We start from the raw sequence: 12,338 nt of genomic DNA, 5'->3' as shown, positions 1-12,338 counted from the left end.
GCTCCTAGCAGAGGAGCCTGATGTGGGGCTCGATCCCATAACACCGGGATCATGCCCTGAGCCAAAGGCAGACGCCTAACCGCTGTGCCACCCAGGCGCCCCTGTTGATACAGATTCTTTGTGAGATCCTGTGAATATTTTCTCCCATTTTATGGCTTGACTTTCATGTTGTGATATCTTTCATCAAGCAAAATTTTGAGAATTTTTATTAAGTCCAGCTTATCAATTCTTTATTTTAAAATTAGTACTTTCTGAGCACCTGGGTGGCTCAGTCAGTTAAGTGTCTGCCTTTGGCTCAGGTCATGATCCCATAGTCCTGGGATCAAGTCCCATGTTGGGCTCCTTGCTCAGTAGGGAGTCTGCTTCTCTGCCCCTCTCCTGGCTGGTGCTTCTCTCTCTCTGTCTCTCTCACTCTCTGTCAAATAAATATAAAAAAAATTAAAATTAGTACTTTTTATTTCTAAAAAAAAATTATGTAAATATACAAATATATTTCTCTTATTTTTTTCTTGTAGGCACTTTATAGTTTCCAGTTTCACATTGCACTAATAATTTCTCCTCATGTATATATTCTGTGAATCACATTTAGTTTTTAATTTTTTGTACATTTATCCAGTTTCCTGTTAGATTTGTTGAAAAGACTTTCCTTTCTTCCATGAAATAGCTTTAGCATATTTTCAAAAATATGTTGACTATATATATTTTGGTCTATTTCTGGACTCTATTCTGATCCATTGCACTTATGCCAATGCCACATAAGATAGTCTCTTATATATCTTTATAACAAATCTTTAAGTCTGCCATCTTTGTTCAACTTTATCAATGTGAGCAGTGTATTTTATAGTCATATATTTAATATTTCTGAAAACTTACTGTGAAAATCTCTGCCTTCAAATAGGGGTGTTTAGTGCATTTACACTTAATGTAATTGTTGGCACTGTTAAGTCAAAGTCTGTCATCTTTCTTTTTTACTTCTATTTGTCCCATCTTTTTTTGTTCTTTTGTCTTTCTTTCCTGCACTCCTTTGGAACAATGAAATTTGTTCAAGTCTTTCATATTATTCCCTTTGGTGACTTTTTATCTATACCTCATTGCTTTACATTTCTAGAGACTATTTTATAAACTAGAATGTATATTCCATATGATTGCTTTTTAAATTTCAACTTTTCCTCTGTATAAGATGAGTAGAAGTAGATATTTGGCTATTTGACACTAATATTTTTTGTTCTAAGCTCAGATTATGGCGATAATTGGAAGACCAGTTATTTTCAGAGTGACTACAAGAAAAGAAAAAAAGGTGTCTCTTAGGAGAGAAAACAAGAAGTTGACAGAAATAACAAATATCAGGTAAGTCTGAAGCTCTATTTATATTATTTGAACTCAAGATTAAATATATAAATATTTTCTTTAAATTTATCTGATATTAGATTTTAGACAGGTGATACAGCACAATGATACTTGATCTAAATGTAGTAGCACATGCCTTTAGCTACTATAGCTTTGAAAAGAAACCATCTCGCATAAAAGAAAAATAGATTTGACTGCTAGCCTTTACATTTACATTCAAGTATTTACATTTACATTCTGTTAAGATAAATAATTGCCTTCTTTGATTTCCTCTCTTCATTCATTCATTCATTCATTCATTCATTCATTCAAAAAGTAGCTCGGTTTGCTAGTAACATCACCATGACGACTGCGGAAATCTTGAGTCAATTCCTAACAAGGCCAGGAACAGTTAATGTTTCTTTTTTGTTCCTTCAAAGCAAAAGGGAGGCCTGGCCTAAATTAAGCAGGGAGTGCTTTTTGCAAAGCATACCAAGCTTTATGGGACTTCAAGCTCAGCATTTTAAGCACAGTATTTCAAACTAAATCACAAGAAAAAAATTCACCATTATATTACTTCTTTTAAACAATTCAGCATGATGTATCCCCCCCCCCTTTGGAAATTGGATACAGCTGCTTCCTGGGCCATGATTATGTTTGAGGATTTTTTGGTAAACTGAGGCCTTCCTGAAGTATCATTATGAAAATGTGTAAAGACATATAAGTCTTACTACCTTAAACACTTACGGAGCTGTAGGAAAAATAAGAGTGAAATTTGTGTAAAAAAAATAAAATTACAACTTTCTAATGCATATTCTTATGAGTTTTTAAATGCAGCATCTTGTTTTTAGACCATTAAAAGCAATTGAAATCAGATTTTTATTTTTAAGTAAAAGAACACTCCTTACTAAATAATAACAGCATAAGAAGAAAGAGTTCTATGAACTTCTTCAAGTGTTTAAATACAAATGTATTTTACAATCAAACTTTTTCCAAAACATTTCCTAATTTAAAAGGAAGCAAAACCCTTTTTAGCTTATTCTTTATCTTACAGATACTTTTACCATAATGTAGATTACCTTGTTGTTTCATGGCACATTTTTGTTCCTTATTTTTTAGGAAATTGTTTAGGCTTTTCTTTTTTTTTCTTGATTGCAAGAGTAATAGATACTTGTTAGAAAAAAGCTTCAGAGAAAGCACAAAGAGTAAAGAATTTAATCTATCACTTGATGAAAAATAGTCCCTTCAGTATCTTGGTGAATTTTATTTTATCCTTTTCTTGTATATGTATTTTAATACCAACCAACCATACATATGCATATAAAATACAGTATAAAAACATATATATATAATGAATTTATACTGTATTTTCTAAATATGTATCATTTTAAGCCCTAATTTTTCCCTTTAATAGGCTTTAAAAATGTTAACTATCTCTAAATATAGATTCAATTAGATTTCAATATCCATTTCACTGAAGCTATTCTGTAAGATCACCATTAACTTCCAATTCAATGCTCAATCCTCATAGCTCATTTACTTGACCTTTACTTGACACTGTGGATCCTTCTCTTTCTCTTGAACACTGTTTTCATTTGGCTTCCAGATCTACTTCTGGTTTTGTTTTTTTGGCTGCTCTTTCTTGGTCTCCTTTACTGATTTCTCCTCAATTCCACAGTCCCACAGTTTCTAAACATTAGAGTTTTATTGGGCTCAGTCCTTACACCTCTTCTCCTGTCTCTCTATAACCATTCCCTTGGTGCTCATATACAGTCCAGTGACTTTAAATACCATTTACGAGATAGCATCTCCCAAATATAACTCACCAGCCTGGCTGCCTCTTCTGTTTTCCTGGCTAAATACGTACAACTGACTATTTGACATCTCTATTTGGAGATTTCATAGGCATATCAAACTTAAGATTCAAAACGTCACAGTGAAAGTTTGAATCTGATTGATACTATTTGCCAGACCTTCTCATCTTCCCTGTCTCAGTAAGTGGTTACTCTATGTGTCCTATTATTCACGAAATAAATTTTCAAGTCATCTTTGAATTCTTTTACTGACATCCTACATCTGATTTGATAAAAATGCTATTGACTTTTCAAATAAGCCCTGGATCTTACCACTTACCACCTCCACTGCAACACCCAGGTCCAAGCATCTTTATCCCTTGCTTAGATGATTACAGAATACTTATAACTGGTCTCCTTCCTTTTACCTGTAGCTCACTTTAATCTCTTCTTTATGCAGCAAAGGAAACTTATTATAACATTTAGACAAATCACATTATTTCTCTCTTTTATTCTCTCCAATGGCTAAAGGTCTTCACTAGAATCTCTTTTCCTCTCTGACCTCATCTCTTAGGACTCACCTTTTGCTAACACCTGTCTGCCCATACTGACCCCTTGCTGTTCTTCAGGGACCTTGGTATTAGCTCTTCTCTCTCTGTAATATTTTATTCTTCCAGATATCCTTGTCGTTTATTCTCTGACCTATATCTTGATGCAAATTTCACCTTTTCCATGGGCCCTTCATCCACCCTATCATGAATCCTACCATCCCATCTCCCTGCTTTATTTTTATTTTTAGTACTATTTTGAAGACTATAGTCCAATCTAATATACTATGTATTTTTGCTTAACTATTGTGTTTTTGCCTGTCTCTCCAGCTAGAATGTAAGATCCAGGAGGGCAGGGTTTTTTTTTTTCCTGTTTTATTATTTCTGTATGACTTGCTTATAGAACAGTGGCTAAAATATTATGAGCACTGAAATATTTGTTTAATGAATGAAGAAATAAATGAAATCCCATCATTATTTGTACCTACTAATATTATTTCATTACATGGATGAATTGTTACTTTTTTCAACCAATTCTGGATTCATGCATGCTTAGTTTGTTATTTTTCTTTATTATTGTTTGTTTGTATGTTTGTGTGTTTTAGAGAGGGGGCAGATGCAGAGGGAAAGGGAGAGAGAGAATCTTAAGCAGGCTCCATGCCTGAGTAAAGCCTGATGCACGGCTCGATCTCATGACCCTGCGATCATGACCTGAGCTGAAATCAAGAGTCAGACACTTAACCAACTGAGCCACCCGGGCCCCTCTGTTTCTTTATTATTATTAACACACTATATTAACACTCTCTGACAACACACAGATGTTCGTATAAGGGAAGTTTCTAGAAGTAGAGTTGCCATATTAAAGGACTGGCACGGTTTTAAGGCTTTAATTATGTGGCTGGTAGTCCTCCACAAAATATGTAGGGTCATATGCCTGAACCACGTGTGTGAGTGTCTCTACTCTAGGGCATTGGCTATAGTGAGTATAACCATTCTCTCTAATACTTCTCAATATGTGTTAAAAATTTGGTTTCTCATTGTTGTTTTACACTCAAGCAACTTAAATAAATAACTACAAATAAAGCATAAAAAATTACAAATAAAGTTTCCCACCAGCCTGGACAGTAGCATCTCTGTCAGAGAACCAGCTTTTGTTAGTAGTTGTGCGGCACCTTCTCTGACAGGCAGGGCAGTTCCTATAAATTCCTCAAAGAGATTTGACTATTCACATTCACATGTGCTCTCTTCCCATTTGCTGGACTGAAGGTATTCTCCTATCTTGCCATGGTTTCCTCCTAAGATCCAAGAACAGGATTAATATTAGCATTTGAGCAGAGAAAAGCAGCAAACAAAAGGCATCGTAGTTGAATTAATCTTCTTGACAAAGGAAGTCGCTTGTAGCTCCTCTCTGTCCTTAGATCTTCAGTGAGTTTCTAGATAGGAGTGGCTTTCCCATCCCTTTAGGGAGGTAGAAGATGGTTGGGAGTGCATAGCTACTCAGTAGGGCTAACACGAGTCTTTCTAACTGAAGTTTATTTGTTTTGGCTGTGATTCTGACAGGCCTCCTTCCTGTGCGCTTGTTAGAGTCTTCTGGCTACATTCATAAAACAGGGAGCCTGTCTCTTGGTGAATATTGCATTCCTCTATGTGATAACTTGTGATTTTAATGAAATTTTGTTACTCTCTGAAACATGGGCTCCTTTGTGTCTAGTGCCCCTCATCCTCCCCCACTATTTTTCATTGTTGTTATTTAGATGTATTTTGTCTGTCAGTATAGATCAGATTTTCTGTTCAGTCTATAAAAAAGGGCCTATATATATTCAAATTACATTTTAAGAAATGTGTTTCTTTGCATGACTTTAGAAGTTAGTTACTCTGGTTAAAAGTTATAATTAATATGGTCGTAGAGACTATACAGGCAGTGATAGTGACAGAGAAATCACAACTCTGCCTGTGCTTTTGCTTTTTAAAGAAAAGGAGTCCATTTCTCCTGACACAGCGTTTCCCAAACTTTTTGGTTCTGAGTTCCTTTAAACTATTACAAGTTATTTTCTAGGCCAAAGAGCATTATTTTGTGGGTTATAATATCAATATTTGTCATATTAAACTTTAAAACTGAGAAATTTTTTAAACACAAGTTTATTGGTTTATTTAAAGATAGAAGTGGTAAACCAATTGCATGTTAATAGAACATATTTTTATGAAAATGACATTTTTAAAGTTTTAGTTAGAAGAGTAACGTTGTTTTACTTTTTTGTAAATGTCTTTAATATATGAATTAATAAATGGCAGCTGGGTTATCAGTCTGCTTTTAATCTGTTGTAATATCACACATCATGTAGCTTCTGGAAAACTCCAATGCATGCTTGTGAGAGAATGAAAAAGACAAATAACATCTTAACATTATTATGAAAATAGTTTTGACCTCACTGACCTCCTAAGTGTTCCCCAGGAGTCCTCAGATCATATGTTGTCCTACAATAATGGGTCAGAATATGAAAGAGCAGAGTATAGGACAAAATTTGAAGAGTTGGAATTTATTAGCTTTGGTTTATATTACCTAAATCTGAAAAGAAGAGATGGAGTATGTTAAAATTTTAGGAACATTTGCTCATGCTTGATGGGCTTACTTTGGTTTCCTGATCGGTGCCTTCATTTACATTATGAAAGGATTTTTTTCACTTTCTCTGTAACCTGCTTAAATAGCAGAAACTGTGTCTCACTGGAACAATTTTCGATGCTTTATACTGACTTTATTATGTCTTTGATTGTCAAATTAAAATAAAAAACAAACAAGAAAGAACATAGCTTCCTCAGTTATGAAAGAGCTAAAGTTCTTACAATGTTGCTATCTTCTAATTTCATTTTTAAAAAACTTTATTGTCAATTTGATTAAATAAGTAACTGGGAATTGTTTCTCAGACACCCATTATTCTATTTTATTAAAGTGCCCAGATTGTCTGTAACAACTCTTTTGGTTTTGCCTTCCTGAAACTTGTCCCTTAATTTAGAAAAGAATGAAAACATTTCCAGGATCTACTTTATACCTAAAACTATTTTCAGGAGTTCTTGGGGTCGTCTGAGAAATCACAAAGATTTGTTCTATCACCTTGTAAATAAAGAGAAGCAAGACAACTTTATGTGTATTTGATCTATTACTATTGCAGGAGCTTCATGGGAAAAGTTGTCAGTTCAGAAAAGACAGCCTTTCCTAGATAATGTATGTGTCAGTAAAATGTTGTCAATTTAAGGAAATATAGGAAGTACCTAGAAATTTGCCAATTCCCCTTTCTATCAATAATATGTTTTTACTCCCAGAAGGAAAACTGATCAAAATTTCTATAAAATAGTTACATGCCATACTCCAATAGAGAATTTTACTTTCCTTTGTTTGGATATTGATTATGATGATAATATTATTGATTATAGTAATAAATTAACAAAAGCCATTAAATCTATAGATGGTTTTGATGTTTGCCTGTAGTCTCTGCCATAAATCAAAAGCTAGAGTTGTATCTCTGACTTTAGATGACTGACACTTCAAAGAATTGACTCTTGAGTGCTGGCCTTGGGGCTGACATCATGGATGACTTTGAAACTAACCTAGTAGACTGCTTCATGAAACTAGACCACTAACCCAAGAAATAAGAATTCATTTCCTGGAATCGAGTAAGAAAACTCATTGGGACTGTTTGTTTGGCATAATGTTGGTATAGTTTTAACTTTCTATTTTCTAGAGCTATGAAGAAGCCCTTTCTGTTTCTTCTTAAACTGTCTATAACGCATATAATTTAGTGAAATCTGCTGTTTTAAGCTGAAATACAGCATTTTAAAATAATATTTAGTTCTTACTACCAGAAATTATTACAAACTTGGTGGCTTAAAATGACAGAAATTTATTCTGCCACAGTTTTGGGGTCCAGAAGTCCAAAAATCAAAGTGCCTGCATGATTGATTCTTTCTGAAGGCTCTAAAGGGAGACTCTGTCCCATGTGTCTCCTAGTTTCTGATGGTGGCTGGCAATCTTTGGCGTTTCTTGGCTTATAGATGTATCACTTCAGTCTCTGACTCTGTTTTCACACAGCTATCCCTTAAATCCAGGATGATTCTCATCACAAAACCCTTACCTTATTATTAATTCACTGAAGTATCCTTGAATTTTGTATGTATTCTTCCCCAAAACTCATCTGCTTGAGAATATGTCTGTGATCAAGAGACAAGTTGAATCTTCTTCTCTACCTCCTTTATCCTAATCATCATACTTACACTTTTGAAATAAGTATAGCTCTTTCCCACACCAAATCTTACTATAATATATTATCTCAATGTGTAAAACCTTAGACCATGAAATAAAGGAATATTAATATCCACTTCTATAAGAGATGTATTTATAGATTAATTTTTATGTTCTTATGAATAGTTATCAAAATTAAAAATATAATAATTTGGTCATTTATATATTAGTACTTATAATAATAAATTTAAATCCAGTATAAAATATTTAACTTTTTTTAAAGATATTTATTTATTTATTTGAGAGAGAGAAAGAGGGCGCATGCAAACACAAGTGTGGGAAAGAGCAGAGAGAGGAAGAAGACTCCCCACTGAGCAGGGAAGGTAGACGCTTAACCAACTGAGCCACCCAGGTGCCCCTAAAATATTTAGCTTTTAAGAGCATATCATCAAAGCAAACTTTTAAAATTTCAGTATCAATGTATAGATGCATAAATATGTGCATTATTGTCACAGTTAAAGATGAAAAGGTGGTTAATATAAAGATGTTTAAAAAAAATTTTAATTACATTAGGATAAACTTTAGTTAGGGGAAGGAGAAGGAAAATAATATTTCAAGGGGAAAATGGATTGAAGTTAAATTTCCAGATATTAAAGAAAAGCTTGTTCATGAATATTTTGATAGATTATGAAGAATGTCAAATGACTACTGTATTTTCCTTATGATGGGTTTATTTAAAGTATATTCCAAGAACTATATATTTCTGCATGTCTAAGGCATTACACCATTTCTAGAAAAATTCTTTTAGTGGCTCATATACCAAGAAATTATAAACTTATGTTATTCCTTGTCTCTAGACTCTAGACTCTCTCTAGACTCTCCTGGAAAGAATGACTGCTAATAGCTATTCTGTGCTATTGTGTTAGCTAGCGGTAGTGTCAACCTCAGATAACATCAAATCTTAGTTCATTAAAAGAGCCCAGAAAACCTTCACAAGTTATTCTAATTATAGAATCATAAGACTAAATGTTAAGTCTGTTGGGAAGAGAAATTCATATTTGTAACAAAGATTTCAAGTCCCTCATACTTTGAGCCTTGTGCCTGTATATTTGGACTTGTACATAGTAGCACAGCGTACAGTATTGATTAACAACCTGGTAAGCCAACATACTGACTATGATTTTCACCAAATTACTTCAAATTTCCAAACCCAAGTTTTTATTATTTAAAATAGGGCTCCTCGGTAAAATAGTCCTATATCTTAGAATTCTTCAAAGGAATTAATTGTATGTCGAGAGCTTAGGGCAGTGTCTGGGACATAAAATTATTACGTTTAAATAATCATTTGGTACTATAATTACGTATAAACACAATCATTTATTCTCTTATTTAAAAATTAACTGACATTTGGGGTGACTGGGTGGCTAAGTTGGTTGTGTTCAACTCTTGATGTCAGCTCAGGTCATGATCTCCGGGTCCTGAGGTGGAGCCCTGAGTCAGGCTCTGCACTGAGTGTGGAGCCTGCTTGATTTTCTCTCTTTCCCTTTGCCTCTCCCCTGGCTCGTTCACACATGTGCTCTCTCATTGTCTCTCAAAAATTTTTTTTAAAAAATTGATTGACATTTATCCCTAATCAGGAACAAATATATTGTCTACAATATATTCCTATTTAGCTCATTCAGTATTGCTGAGGTATTTCTCAAATGCTCAGCTACAGAAAATCACTAATGCCAAAATAATGAAAACTAACATTTCTGTGAATCTTATATTAGAAGACAAAAATAATCTCTTTGCGTAAAACAGCCCGTAAGAACTGAAATTTAATAAAAAGCCATCCGTTTCTTGGTTTTTAGTCCTATTGTCACAGAGAAGTAATCAAGAAGGAACATAAAGTTCATGGCCAATTACTATTTAAACAACAATATGTCCTTCCCTTTTACTGTACTGCACTCCATAACCTCCTTTTAGCCTAAAAACACTGTTTTTATGACAAAAAAAATAAAACTGAAAGCCTTTTCTTTGAATATTTAGTTGTTGATATTAAATAGTACACAGAGGAAACCTCCAAATTTGAGTATATACTCAATCTAGGAGCCCAAATTCTTCATTAAAATATCATTTGGAACTTAATTTATAACTGTATAGGTTCACAAACTTAACATGCATTCAGATGTTTCAGAGATGTGGAAATGTTTTCGTTTGGAAGATCCACCCTATCTTACTGGCATGAGGTCCTCTGATAAGTTAACATCTATATATAATGAAAGTTAAATAAAAATCTCCAGATAGCTTGCCACTGTTCAACCATATCTCACATCAAATTGTGTCCACAGAAAGCATTTATCTATGCTGTCCTTGTCCTTTTACTGTTGTTAAATCCAATTAGATTGGTTTTAAAACTGTCTCCTGGTAGCTTTGAAAATGTGTGCATTAATGTTCTATGAGAGATTTAATGCTTTGGGGGGGTTATTTGCATATTTTCAAGAGTCTCATTAACTGTGTCGAATAACCCTCAGACTTCTCCTAATCCACTCATTGAATTCTACTCTAGCTGGAAGCACAGAGAGAGCTTTTCAGCTTGCTAATCACACTCAGGATTACACCCTTATTGGCTCTCATTTTAGGCTAGGATAAAAAAAATCAAATATAATCCCCAAAATAAAGAGTCTAATTAGTCTGCATTCCAAATGCTGAAGAAATATGATAAGGTGTTACCTGCAGAAAAGAAAAGCCAAGGAAGTTGAATTTGACCTTTTCCTTCTACAATCATGGTCATTTTCCAGCTTTCATCATATTCTTTCAATTAGCAGTGCATGATGCCCTTGCCCACTTCTTCCTGCTTGAAACACATTCTTCCCTTGGCCTCTGGAACATCCCTCTCTCAGCTTTTCTTTTGTTTTCTCTTTTAGCTCACTGGACTCCCCTTCTAACCTCCCTCCCTGGGTTATGTTTAAATTTCCTAACTGCTGACACTGGGGTACCCAGGAATCAAGTCTTAGAACTCTGATCTAACTGTGCTTACTCCCCAAATGATTTTATCTTATCTGCCAATGTTCAAGTCAGTCACAGTCTGATAACTTTCAAATTTAGGCCTTTAAAATTTTTATTTATTTATTTATTTAAGAGAGAGAGAGCGAGAGAGAGAGAGGGAGAGCATGCGAGTGGCATTAGGAAGGGGCAGAGGGAAAGAATCTCAAGCAGACTGCTCCCTGAGTATGGACCCCAACTTGGGACTCAATCTCACCATGACCCTGAGATCCTGACTTAAGCTTAAACCAGGGGTTGGACGCTTAACCAACTGAGCCACCGAGGCCCCCCGTCAAATTTAGGTCTTTAACCTTAACCCTCTTTTCTGAATTCTAGAGTTGTATATTGATCTACTTATCAACACTTCTCCACAGATGTCTACAAAAATCTGATTTTTTCTTTTCTTTCTTTCACTGATTTCAAATTTGAAAATCGCTAATTCCAAAATAGAATTTATAACTCCTCCCCCCTTCAAAATCACCCATCTTGCAGTTAGTTATGGCAATCTTAGAAAAAGGTGACTCTGTTTATTCAGTCCAAGATCATGGAATAATCCCCAATGCTTTTCTTTGTCTCACACTCCATACCCAATCTTTCAGTAATTCTCAGGACATAATCAGAATCTGGCAACTTCTCACTACCTTCATGTTGTTTCCCAAATTTAAGCCATGATTTTCTTTCATTTGGACTATTGAATTTGTCTCCTAACATGTTCCTTGTCTAACCTGGCCTCGCTGTAGTCTATGTTCTCACTTTGGTGAGAATGTCATCACTCTACACAAAACTTGTGAAAAGAGGAATGTGCAAAGTTTTTATTATGGCCCATGAAACCTAGGTAGACTCTCTCCGAGGCTACCTGCAAGATGTGTGTGCCCTGTCTCTGTTTTCATGGTCTACCACTCCCCTTACTTGCTCTGTTCCAGCACTCTGGTCTTTTGGTTTTCTTTTCACATACCAGACATGGTCCCACCTCTAGGCCTTTGCACTTGCTCTTCCTGTGGTCGGGAAGATTTTTCTTCCAGATAACTTCACCACTGCTTCTCTCCATTCTTTTGAGTTTCTGCTTAGATGTTCTTTCTCTGAAAGACATTCTCTTACCACCTTAAGTAAAATAGCACCCCCACTACCATTGTCTATCCCCTGACTCTTTCCTGCTCTTCCTCACAGCACTTTTAAAAAATTACTTAAAATATTCTTCTGCCCTTACATGAAAATATTCATGTCACCTGGCATTATATACTTATCTGTTTATTTATTTATCGCCCTTCTCCTTTTTTTAAACAGTTAACTTGTTATTGGATATTTTGTTTTGCTTTTGTGTTATACCGTCATAACCCAGAGTGACTGGCACAGTATAGATGCTCAACTAACTTCCTATTATGTGATTCCAGTTCTGGGACAGGTTCATGG

General features: G+C 34.7%; 1 long non-coding RNA gene across 1 annotated transcript in view; it reads left to right on the top strand.

Moving 5' to 3' along the window:
- Positions 1 to 1,238: 1,238 nt before the first annotated feature.
- LOC117803810 overlaps positions 1,239 to 12,338 on the top strand; it is a 31,532-nt gene continuing 20,432 nt past the window's right edge. The window contains exon 1 of the long non-coding RNA XR_004627899.1: positions 1,239 to 1,347. This is a non-coding gene — a long non-coding RNA (uncharacterized LOC117803810). The remainder of the gene's footprint in view (positions 1,348 to 12,338) is intronic.

This window comes from Ailuropoda melanoleuca, chromosome 1, assembly GCF_002007445.2.
Source record: "Ailuropoda melanoleuca isolate Jingjing chromosome 1, ASM200744v2, whole genome shotgun sequence".
NCBI lineage: Eukaryota > Metazoa > Chordata > Mammalia > Carnivora > Ursidae > Ailuropoda > Ailuropoda melanoleuca.
This window is presented reverse-complemented; position numbering and strand designations above follow the sequence as displayed.